The sequence below is a fragment of the Siphateles boraxobius genome, unplaced genomic scaffold, assembly GCF_051911475.1.
Source record: "Siphateles boraxobius isolate OS27281-9 unplaced genomic scaffold, OSU_SipBor_1 65, whole genome shotgun sequence".
Classification (NCBI taxonomy): Eukaryota; Metazoa; Chordata; class Actinopteri; order Cypriniformes; family Leuciscidae; genus Siphateles; species Siphateles boraxobius.
The window spans coordinates 4,548,300-4,560,711 of NW_027509192.1; the positions used below are offsets into that span (position 1 = coordinate 4,548,300).

At 36.4% G+C, this 12,412-nt stretch overlaps 1 protein-coding gene across 1 annotated transcript in view; it reads right to left on the minus strand.

The window, feature by feature from the left end:
* lrrc4ca (leucine rich repeat containing 4C, genome duplicate a) overlaps positions 1 to 12,412 on the minus strand; it is a 224,571-nt gene that overhangs the window by 143,669 nt on the left and 68,490 nt on the right. Inside the window, exon 2 of the mRNA XM_077210331.1 lies at positions 8,500 to 8,589. The gene's annotated coding sequence lies outside the window, so the exon portion shown is untranslated. The remainder of the gene's footprint in view (positions 1 to 8,499; positions 8,590 to 12,412) is intronic.

Genomic DNA, 12,412 nt, shown 5'->3' on the forward strand with positions numbered 1-12,412 from the left:
TCTCTCTCTCTCTCTCTCTCTCTCTCTGTGCTCTCCACTAATGGAAGTTGAAGGACTGTCACTCTGGCCTGCATTACAACTTCAAGGGCTTGAACTCCTTTTCCCTCTGTTCTCCAGCAGAACTCCGGGTGGACTCCTGTGGATTCTCTGGGAGTGAGTCTGTTAGCCTGTAGCTTTTAAGGATACTGATGGGCTGTGTTGAGGATCCAGCTTTGTAATTTGAAAAGCTACAGTTCTGAAGCTACTGTACAAGTGGCTCTTTTGAAAACATAAGTAGCCTCACTACAACCTAATAACAAAAAATAAAGATAACTGCCTCCCTTGCAATTCATGAGTTGTAATTTGAATCAAGTTGGCCACACACGCAGTGTGTCTATATATCACTGTTAAGGAAAGTTAATTTTAAAAGTAATGTGTTATAATATTGCATTACTTCTTAAAAAAAAGTAAATAATTGCGTTACTTGTGTTTTTTGTGAAAAGTAACGAGTTATGCTTTAACTTAAAGGGACACTTCACCCATTTCAACATTAAACTTTATTGAAAGTGGGTCATATCGAAATGTAAAAGACATTTTGAAATTGGTGCCTTCTTGACTGAGAAAAGACCACATTGCACAGCTCCGCAAGCCACTCCCACTAATCCAGAACAGCACCTATGAGGTATCCGCCTATCAGAGAAATTACTCTTCCGTCTACAAGGCTAGCTACCACCAGAGCTTGAAATTCATTTTACACAACATTTCTAGTTAGTTGGCTAACTAGTTAGTTGGCAAAAAGTATGTTTTCATTCCCTACCGAGAGATGTGGAGCCCGATGCAAACAGTGGTTGAGGGCGATGAACTACCCGATATATTTACATCACACAGGACTCTATCTGTTTGTCCGTAGGTGCACAGTGAGAACACAGGTACCACCAGTCCGCCCCCGCTCGAGCCAGTCCAGGCTCCTCGTTCGCAACAGGCAGGTCTTCTGCCTCCTGTTCCTCCATCAGCCTCAGCTGCCCTATTGCTAAATTGCGGCTCGTAAAAGTAGCCACGAACATCTGATTCGAGCATCAGACTTTCAAAATCCTCTTCTTCCATATCATATTGAGCACCTTCTGCCATTGTTGTAACTTCACATCTGGCTCCACAGTGATTGTTAGCTTAGCTTCCAAACAAGATGGAGCATATTTTTTTAGTTTCAGAAAGTGAAGTCCCACCCACTAATCTGTAATCTGTAGTGTGAGTGGGTTCAACCCCCTGGAAAAATTAGGAAAAAGTGTTTGTAGTTTGAACCCCTCTACAAAGATATGGGACTTCCTGCTTAGAATGACGCAACATGACGATTTTTACATCATTATAAGCAGGAAGTGCAACATTAAAATCCTTATTTCTTCCATCTCAGGGGAAAATGAGCGAATAATGCACGGCCATTCAAAAATATGACTTGTTTTCTAACAATACAAAGCTTAGCATTAAGTGGGTTCTTGTGGGTTCTTCAAATAAGCATTAACTTGCGTTACTTATTTGAACTGCATTACTTTACTAGTTACTTAATCTGGTTACACATCTCACGTTACTTGTAATGTGTTACACAAAACAGTGAGTGACCCCTTTGACAAAAATTATGTTTAAATGACTTTTTGTTAGTTTTAGTTAACAATAACAATGTTGAAATTTGAATAACAGGATGAGCAATTTACTGATTACGGAACAATTCAAAGTAATTAAATTATTTTTGGTTCCTATATAAATACATTTAAATACAATATAAATGTATATAGGTGGCATTTTAAACATGAATTATTAATATTAATTTTGTAACAAGAACTTGAATAAGTGAAAATGAATAAATCTTGTGCTTGACAAGTTTATGTATGAAATATGATAAAAAATAATATAAATATACATTATATATATAATGTATTAAAACTGGAATTTCATATGCAGATATGAAATACACATCTACATAAAACTACAATTTTACACCCTTATTTATATGAATAGCAACATTTAATTTATATTTCTTAAAAACAATCATATGCAAGAACACGAATCAGTGAACAAACCAATTCACAAGAATTCATCAGAATTTCCAGCACTTACACAGGTGTCACAAAAACATGACATTAACATGTAGCATCTTATTGCATTACTGTTACGCTACTGAAAAATGTAGTCGGTAATGTCACTGCTTTTAGTTTCTACTACTTAATCCCAGGTTGAATCAGGGGATTGTCAATGTAATAATTGTATTAAGTAGCTTTGAATAAAATGATCTGCTAAAAGGCTTCTTACATCTATGTCTTGTAGGTAAGCCATATAAGATCTTAGACAAGGATACCGCGGGGATTACAGTATGTGAGGTGAGTTTCAAAGTAAAGCCACTTAAACATTTAAGATAGAGAGGGAATGAGACATCACACATCCAGGTCATGCAGGGCACTAAGTGAAGCATGACACCTTTGCTAGCATCAGTGGTTTTGTGCTAGCTGCCACCATATACAACATGCATTGCTGCACAGCAGGCATGCAGTGTGTCTGTGGCCCTGAGAGGAAATGACTTCATACATCCACTGTCATTATGATTATGAATATAAATGCATAAATACGGGGAGAAAACATGATTGAATATCAGATAGATAGGTAGACAGATAGACAGATAGATAGACAGTTATATAGATAGATAGATAGATAGATAGATAGATAGATAGATAGATAGATAGATAGATAGATAGATAGATAGATAGATAGAAGGGATAATGTACATCCAGCCTTGTACATTGTACGTAATGTACATTCGCTTGGCATCGGGGTCATCATCACCCTGTCGGGGGTTTATTCTGAGATAACAACCGGCCGGATGTACATTATCCTGTGTATTACACGGCTACTTGCCACATGAGTAAATAATTAGACACGAATTATTGATCTGAGTTGCAATATTTTATTTGGTCTTTAAATGCAAAGCTTCTGTGGAGAGAGCAGTTGCCAGCGCGGCAAGTTCAAACGGTATGCAGTCATACCAATTATAACACCGCATTTCACAACATAAATAAATATGGAGATAAGAGATGATTTCAGATTAAACCATTTTAAAATCTTACCCATTTGTATCTTATAATCCAACAGTGTACTACACAATAGTCACAAAATGGCAGCAGCTGCGTTTGTATGAAATAAGAGAGAGCGAGTCCATGATACTGAATGGCATAATTAAATAACTGTACACAAAATATTGATTTGACTGAGTTTTAATATTTTATTAGCTCACCAAATGCAAAACTTACACAAAGAAGAAACGTTCCTAGCAAGTAGCGCTGCTGACACAGGCTCAACCCGGTTGTTTTCAGCGGTTGTTATCTGGGAATAACCGCTGGATGGCACGACTGACCCATCAGAATCAAGTATTCCACAGAGCCGTGAAATAAAACAAATTAAGGCACCTTGTTTGACCCAAGAACATCCCTCAACCGCCATCAGTAGGGTCTCACAGTTATGAAAAAGCTCTTGTCTCCAAAAGCCAAAACAACAGAGCCCCAAATCCCACAGGAAAACAGGGCAAGTGTCTTCCCGAACCCAGTGAACATCAACTGAAAAGGTCTTTTCACTTCAGGGAGTTCATTCAACCAAACACCTCCATACTCTATGGTGAGCATGCTAAATGTCACCAGAAAATAAATAAAAAAATAAGAAAAGCATATAAGTTTCATATCTACACAAGTTTCCTTGATCATAATGAAATTTGAACTTGATTATAAAATAAAGTGTTTTAAAGTACCCATTATACCATTTTAATAGTTCCTACTTTTATTTTTGAAGTTCTCCTACAATCAGTTTACATGCATCCAATTATTCTCAAAATATACTGTACATTGCAGAATCACCTCTTTTCTCACCGTGCCGGAAATAGTTCGATTGAGTGTTCGTTCTCTCTAAATCCCTCCTTTCTGAAAGCCTCATCTGCTCTGATTGGTCAGATGGCCCAGTCTGTTGTGATTGGTCGACCGCTTACAGCACTAGTTGGAAATTAAACGCCCATTACCATATCTGAATTTCATCTCAGGAGGCTGTCTTAGCACTTGCATACACAGCGAAATGAACAGTAATGATTTTTTACCGTATCAATTCGAGTCCTCATCCCTTGGAAGTGCATGCAATAAGGATTTGCTGTCTCAGTGCAGAAAACAGCGTCGTCTCGACATGTCAACAATATGAACTCTTCAGGCCTCAGCTACAATTGCAGTGTTTGAGGGCTGATCAAAGTAGGTGTTGTTCGCAAGCAGCCAATCATAGGCGGGCATTATGCAAATCTGTTTGTGCAGGAGGTAACCTGGAATTGCTGACTTTTTTTCTGGCAGAATTGGTTCTTTCTTTTGGGAAACAATAACATTTATCTTGGACTTTGATCTTTGAAACTTTGCAGACCTTTTACATTCACAAACAGCTGTATTCCACACTACATGAAAAGCAATATCCGTAAAAGCATAATAGGGGCACTTTGATGGGCATATGACCTAAGAAAAACAACAGTGTCCTGCCAAGATGAAGCAATCTAGCAGTCCTCCGGTTTGTCTCTTACATCCCGTTTAAAGAAATGAGAAGTGAAAGTATAAAGCTTAAAAGGCACCATAAGTCTTAATGTGGGAAGAAAGAAGTTTGGAGAGAAAAAGTGCAAGACATTGTTCGATTTTAATAAGGTTGTCCCCTCACTTTCTCATTTCCCCCTTCAATGAATATTAAATGCCCAACCCCCATTTTTAAAATATATGTGTATGTGTAAAACCACAAGCTGAGAATAAAGGCCTATCACATCTACTGCGCTCAATGGGAGCCATCAAAAAACACAGGAAAGGGGCCTTGGGGAGAGAGGGAGAGGGAGAGGGAGAGAGAGAGAGAGAGAGAGAGAGGGAGAGAGAGAGGGAGAGAGAGGGGGAGGGGGGGGGGTGTTTGCAACCGGTCAAGGCTCTCACGTACTGCCCCAATTTCAGTCGGGTATGAGGAGGAGAATTGCGGGGCAGACCGCATCATACACCCTCCTTGAGATTTGAGCCATCAATGCCAGTTAAATTGTATCGCCTTGCACTGTCAAATAAATACAACCATAGCCAATTGGTTGGTACTGAGAGTCAAGAGTGTTTTAACAGACAGTTGCTATAGGTGCAAAGCAATGACTTCAGGGCAGCCAGCATAGTCCGATTTACAAACAAATGTCTAATGAACCAGTTATTTTAAGCAAAGCAAAAGCGTACAGTATGTAGAATGATTCACAAAAATATTATTCTTATTAGCCAATTCTACACATCCAATGTAGTCTGATTCATGAACAAATGACTCTTATGAATTGGTTCTTTTAAATGAATCAGGAACATATAGTGCAGCCAATGTAGTCGAATTCTCAAACAAATGACTCTTTTGAGCAGATACTTTTCTATTCTTTTTAGTTACTCACAAACATTCAGTTCTTTTTAGAGAATAAAAAAATGCAATCACTTCAGACTGATTCACAAACAGAAGGCCTGTTCACATTAAGAATAACTATAATGATAAACTAAAAAAAACTAAGTGTAAAGGTAACAACACAGAGAAAACAAATGACTGTTAAGCGGTATTTTAATGCATGAATCATAAAGTTTAATTAATCAAAAGCATATGATGTAAAAAGTGTAGTGCAGCTCAGAAACAATTAAACTTTTTTTTTGATGAATTTTGATGAATGAAAAGATTCACAAACTCATACCGGACTGAATCAATGCTACTGCCTGACTTTAGAATAAATGGAAAATAACACACAATTGATATGGATTAAGTTTAATGGTTATTTTAGGGTGTGGATACAGGCGTTTCACTGAAAATAAAAATTACATGAAGGTGAATGCCAAATCGTTATTTTTCAGTGCGTTTTCCCTTTAAAATTGTTGTTTATTCTTTCAAAATAGCACATCAAACAATATATGTGCTCTTTTAAGCGTGGCTGACATAATAAAGCTGCTTATTCAGAGACGCTTATGAACGGTTAAACAAACATAGCTGAAAGAGACGAACTCAAAAAGAATTCAGCTGTCAAATAACCTTTTAATAATAATAATAATAATAATAATAATAATAATAATAATATTAAATAACCTTTTGAAGGGCACTTCTATCAGGCTCACGTCAGGCTTGAACACATGCCACTACAAAACAGTATAATCAAAGGCAACAACTTCACTTAATAGCTAAAGATGTTCTGTGTGGGACTATCATAGCAATATCCAATCAAATCCAATTAACTTCTTGGAGCCTCCCCTCCAGAAAAGTGCATTACAGCAGGATTAAGCCGCTATCTGTACTGGACTTGATTAATGACCATGTTAATTAATGCTGAAGGGGCTCGTTGGAGCGGTTCCTCACATACAGCCGATCAGTGATCCAGCAGCGATGTGGGGACCGGGAAAATAGAACCATCACGAGAACAGACAGCCTGTCCCACAAACACTTGTATACTTCAAAATAGTCTTAGCTGTGGAAGAGCTAAAGTTTGGCCTCCAAAGTACTTCTAAACTCCAACGTCTGCTGTCAGGGCCTGCTGGGACATAATGTTTAAGGGGGGCTTGCCGTATAGGCTACTGTATATGAGGTTATTGAGCCCCCTTAATGTCAAGTAGCCTATAGACCTTATGGAGCCCCTCCCATTTTCAGTTCTGTCTTCCGGTTTGTGTTTCCACAGCATGAAAGTAAGATTTTACGGATTTATGAATTAACCGCTCGTTTTAAAATCTTTCCGTTGTACTGACATTTGTTATGACATCCGCTTTAAACATTACAATGTTCGTGATAACTTTCGTTAACTCAATAATAAGCAAATCCACTTCACCAGCTAAATACTCATCGACAGTGATGCCATAGAAATATACAGAGCTACCGCAAAAATGGGAGTTCAAACACAAAATTCTAAAGATGGCTGCGGGCTTGTTTCTCTGCCGCATTGGGTCTATAGCTTAGTAACAGTACATATGCAAAATAGTTGTTTTAGCAGGACATTAAATGAAGAAGAAAAAAAAACTTTATATTGTGAAAACCATGGGATACAACATTTGGAAATAATGATGTGAACTAAATGCACAGACTGAATTAAATAATTCTCAAGATCCTAAGGTGCGATTTGATTATTTTCTTTTATTTTGGAACTGTGACACAAACTAGTATTATTGTTAACTAAAAATAAAAATAAAACTAAAACAAATCGTTTTCATTATTTAATATAAAGCTCAACTTAATAAAAAAAAAGTGATGTGTTGTCCTTGAAACTAAATGAAATAAAATAAGTTTAGGTTGAAGTACTACAATTACTAAAACTATAATTTTGGATGAATGGATGGATGGATGGATGGATGCTATTAAGTCTTTCTTGTCTTCACTCATTTGGTACACATCGTGTTCTGTATTTTCTTTATCACTCTTACATGTAAATAGGATAATGTCCTACCTAGAAATTTCAATGCAAATATATCAAACAGTATAGCAAAATCACAACCTTTGAAGCCCAATATTTCAAAAGCTATTACAGACTCTACAGAGAGACTGAAATACAACCGCAGTGTTTTCTAGATTAGATTCAAACATGAACATTCAAAATATTCAAATAGCCAAACACCACCCTTTGTTCACAGCAGTGCCTATCAACACAGACTCAAGGTAAAGCGGTTCCCACTCATCGAAAAACCATGCAAACAAATTTAACCGAATGAAATCTTGAGACAATATTTCATCTTGTTGTTTATTTAAGCCCTAAAGAGACTCACAAACCATCCACAATTGTGTAATATCCATTACAGCATATGAAAACGATCCCTCAGATTAAATGACTTTTGTCATAAATTAATATGAAAAGCTCGTCCAGGATAGGCCCACTGAAGCCGTTTGGTGCTAGAAACAGCTGTTAGCTCCACAGGTACGGTAGTGCTAATCTTTGTTAGCCGCTGATGGATGTAATTAACAGTTATCCAACACGTTCTCATTTGTCTTGTTAAGAAAATTGCAGATAGGGTTGCGAGACACACTCTGCTGGAAACCTAAGGGTTGGGAAGGTGATCTGATCATTGCAGTCCTGTTCAATCAAAATGACACAATAGAATCCACCTGTGAAATACGTTATATATATAGTGCTGGAAAATCCATTTTAAAATGTTAGCTGTGTTTTGAAACACAGCTAACATGCAAACTGGTTTCTTACCTGGTGCAAACTGGGTTCCCAAACGTTTCTTTGAATTTTAGTTACATTTCCATGAATTTTAGGTATACTTTTCCAGTCAGTTTCGTTGCTTTTTAACATTTTAGAGAGATTAAACTCACGAGGACTAATTAAATGTTTAGCATAAACTGAAAAATGTAAGCTCACCATAAAAATGTTCATTATTTGTTTTCAACAATTTACTGTTGATGGGTAAGCTTAAGTTGCATTTTCAAACAGGATGGTCAATGGTAATATACACAACATTTCACCGTGATAAAAAAGGAAGAAACCTTTATACTTACCTGTACAACGACAGTTCAAACAAGTCTCGATTAAAATCCAAATAAATCTCCAACCTCCGTATTAGAAATCCACATCCAACCAGCTCATACCTGGAGCAAAAATACACATTTAGAATTCAGGGAGAAGATAAATGTGATTCAATTTCTGATAATATCAAGCTTCCTTCATATCTTTATATGAATGTCATTTATTGCTTTGAGATAAACTTTTAGATTGAGGCTTTCTCAGATCACAGATTTCAATGCTTAAAAGATTTCAAAGTTGAAAGACAGTGTTTGGGAAGCTTCCTTGAAACTGTAGTTTCCTAATCTACAAGTTACACATTTGCATGAATGACGATTATCTTAATTAAGGTGACAGCTTTAAAGTTAACAGATCATTTCAAACTTAATACAACTAACAAAACTTTCTATTTCTATATGTTGAAAACACAGAAAGCACTATTTAATAAAAAGAGGAGGACTCAAATGAACTGGTGAATTGTTTTTTGTTTTGTTTGTGTTTTTCCATTTAAATCAAGCACCTGAACAAACTGATTCACTAAAATGAATCATGCTTCTCAACAATCTTGTTCACTAAAATGAATCGTGCTTCCCAACAATATGATTCACTAAAATGAATTAGGTTTCCAATCTGGTTCACTAAAATTAATCAGCTTCCCAACAGTCTGGTTCACTAAAATAAATCACGTCTCCCAACAATCTTGTTCACAAAAATTAATCGTGCTTCTCAACAAACTGGTTCACTAAAATGAATCATGCTTCCCAGCAATGTGGTTCACAAAAATAAATCGTAATTTCTAACAATATGGTTCACTAAAATGAATCATGTTTCCCAACAACCTTGTTCACTACAATTAAAAATTTCTCCTATTAGTACTTAACGCTAAGACAGAAAGAGACTAAACTAAATGAGACAAATGCGGTGTCATTTACAGGCTGTTCTCAGACATTAAAAATTACAATATATTTAGGAGGGAAAAATTCTGATCCATCCCAGTTCATAAATAATAGAAGATCCTTAGTCTTTCAATATTTATTGATCCTTTTTTCCAAGGAAGAAATATCTGTCTTTTCTTAGAATCTGTCTTGCTTGTTCAGGCTCAAAATTATTTAATAACCCCTTTGGAAATTCATCAGTGTCATCAGGAATGGCATATTTCTTAAATATTGAATTTATTTGATAAAGACTGCAAATTCTGATTAACGTCAAACATAAGAGCCATGCCTCATGTTCAAAATATTCAGCCAGTCAGAAGAAAAAAGATGAAATGGGTAATTTACAGGCCATTACAAATTTGACTAAGATGACATTCAAAACTCAACTAATAAGAGAAGTCTATTATTTTCCATGTTATGTCCCAAGATAATGATTTTCATTTCTTACTTTCCACTTTTCATTTGCCTGTTTTATTCTTTGCACAGATAATTCCCATAACCAATTTCAGTGCACAGACAGTTCTGAAAGGCCAGGATTATTTTATTTTATTCTTTGAATTCACACACTTTTTTAAACCATTTATATGTTCAAACTACTCAGCAATAAATCAATAAAAATATAAATTTAGCAGCATGCATAATTAAGAAAAAAAATGCAATACCCCCCCCCCCCCCACACATAAATAAACTACAGTAAATGATGTCAAATGAATATGACATTTTTGTTTTTAAATGTATATAATATTTAATCCCACACTATTTCTAGGTTACTAATCAAATTAAATAAATAGAGAGTGACATTAAAAAAAAATATATATACATACAATCTGAGATTTCTAATTCAAAATGACATTAATAATATACAGGAACTAGTTTCTAATGGTCTCGAACTTTAGGACCCATTGTATATTTTTTGCACATTAATAAATAAAGCAGCACTGGTTCATTTGTAACATCTAAAGGGCTCACTTGAGACCCTGTGATATCTTGAGCTTTCTACTTACTCTCTTTTTACTGTGAATATAGCAGCTCACACAAGCCCACGCCTGTTCAACACCACTGCTCTTTGTCTTTGAATCCCAGTTCCTTTTAATTGAAATTCCATTGATATGCACTCCACTGTGGCCAGTTTAAACCTTGAAGTAATCCAATTGATAATAGTTTCATTGTAACTGTGGTTGGAAATGGGCTGTAATGGGGAATTCTGTAGCCAAGCCATTGTAATTATTGACAGCAGGGCCTCTGGGGTGAATCAATTGATATTTCCCCCCCAACTCTGATTTCTAGGTCTGCCAGGTACCCGACTGTCATAATTAAGGCCTTCCAGACAGATATTTGAACACAGCTGGAATATTAATGACTTTAGTCACACACACAAACACACATGCATAGGCATTCAGAGCACTTCTAATCCACAATCTGAAAGACGCAGCAATTACGATTTCATTTTTATGTTACCGAGTGTGTGAACCTGGCATAAATATTACACAATATATTCAAAGCAATTCTCTGTACCATAAAATTAATAGCAATCAATTTGAGTCGAGTCTTTGGAGGTGATAAGGGGAAATTGAGACAACAGGGTAAACATGGGGTGAGAGGAATTCTGGGATTGGACATGAATACTAAGCAGCTACTTTATGGCGTTGATAGACATGGCTTACATGATGGTTCTATATGCTTTATTAAAGGGATAGTTCACCCAAAAATGAAAAATTCTGTCATCATTACAGGCTTTCGCATCAGGTAGTTCTAAAAACTTAGCTCTAGGATCTAGCCACCAGGCTGGTTCCCCAAGAAAATTGTTCGCATAGGAACATTTTCCTGGTTGCAATTGCACTGCCAATAGGAACTCTGAAGTGACGTACGCCGGATTCGTTGTAAAAAATGGCGGGGGCTGGTGTTTCAATCCGCGTACACTAACGTCACGGATAGTTCCTATTGTACTGGTTTAGACCCTACTCTGAAGGAGGAGCTAAATTAGTTCCTCCAAAAAAGTTCTTAGAAATAAAATCGTTCCTAGTTCCTGCGGTGCGAACTCGCCGACATCCGGGTACTTCCGCCAATAGTTCTAGGAACTAAAGGTTCCTCTGGTGCGAAAGCCCCTATTTACTCACCCTCATGTTGTTCCAAACCTGTTTCTTTCTTCTGCTAACAACAAAAGAAGGTCTTTTGAAGAATGTTTGTAACTAAACTGTTTTGGGGGACCATTGACTTCCATAATATGGAAAAACACTATGGATGTCAATTGGGCCCTGAAACTGTCTGGTTACCAACATTCTTCAAAATATCTTCTTTTGTGTTCAGCAGGATAAAGAAATTCATACAGGTTGGACCAACTTGAGGGTGAGTAAATGAAAATCGAATTTTAATTTTGGGTTGAACTATCCCTCTAAACTCTGTGTTTTCTTAAATGGAAACTGCTTTGTGAAAGTGTTTAAAGGGCAAAGACTACAAATATTACAGATGAAAGGTAACTCAAAATATTAATAAACACTATTAGTATTGAAAGTATTTAAATAATAGTAAAACAACAATGGGAACAACACATGACGTGGTGAATTAATAATGCAGAACTTTAATTGTTTGTTTGGAACATTCCTTTAAGATGATAAATATAAACATTCTTATACTTTGCATGTTGACATCATAAATTATACATTTGTCTCTCCATTAGTATGCGGCTTACATTTTCGATGTCTTCAAAAACAAAATTTAGATTTCAGATATTTAAATCTTCTTAGTGATGGACATGACATAATTTAAATGCACTTGGTTGCCATGGGAGACCTCCTCATGCAAAATTATGGAGCGTGAATCAAAGAGCGGGAGATAGTGTGAAATTCCTTTACTTCAAAGGCTAGTCTAGTCTTTCTTGTTCTTTAATATTGGCATCTCTTTTTCTTGGCCTATAACTGCAGTGTCAGAGCCTTTGGCTTCAAAGTGAGGCGATCTGTCGGCTGGCACAGCTCCT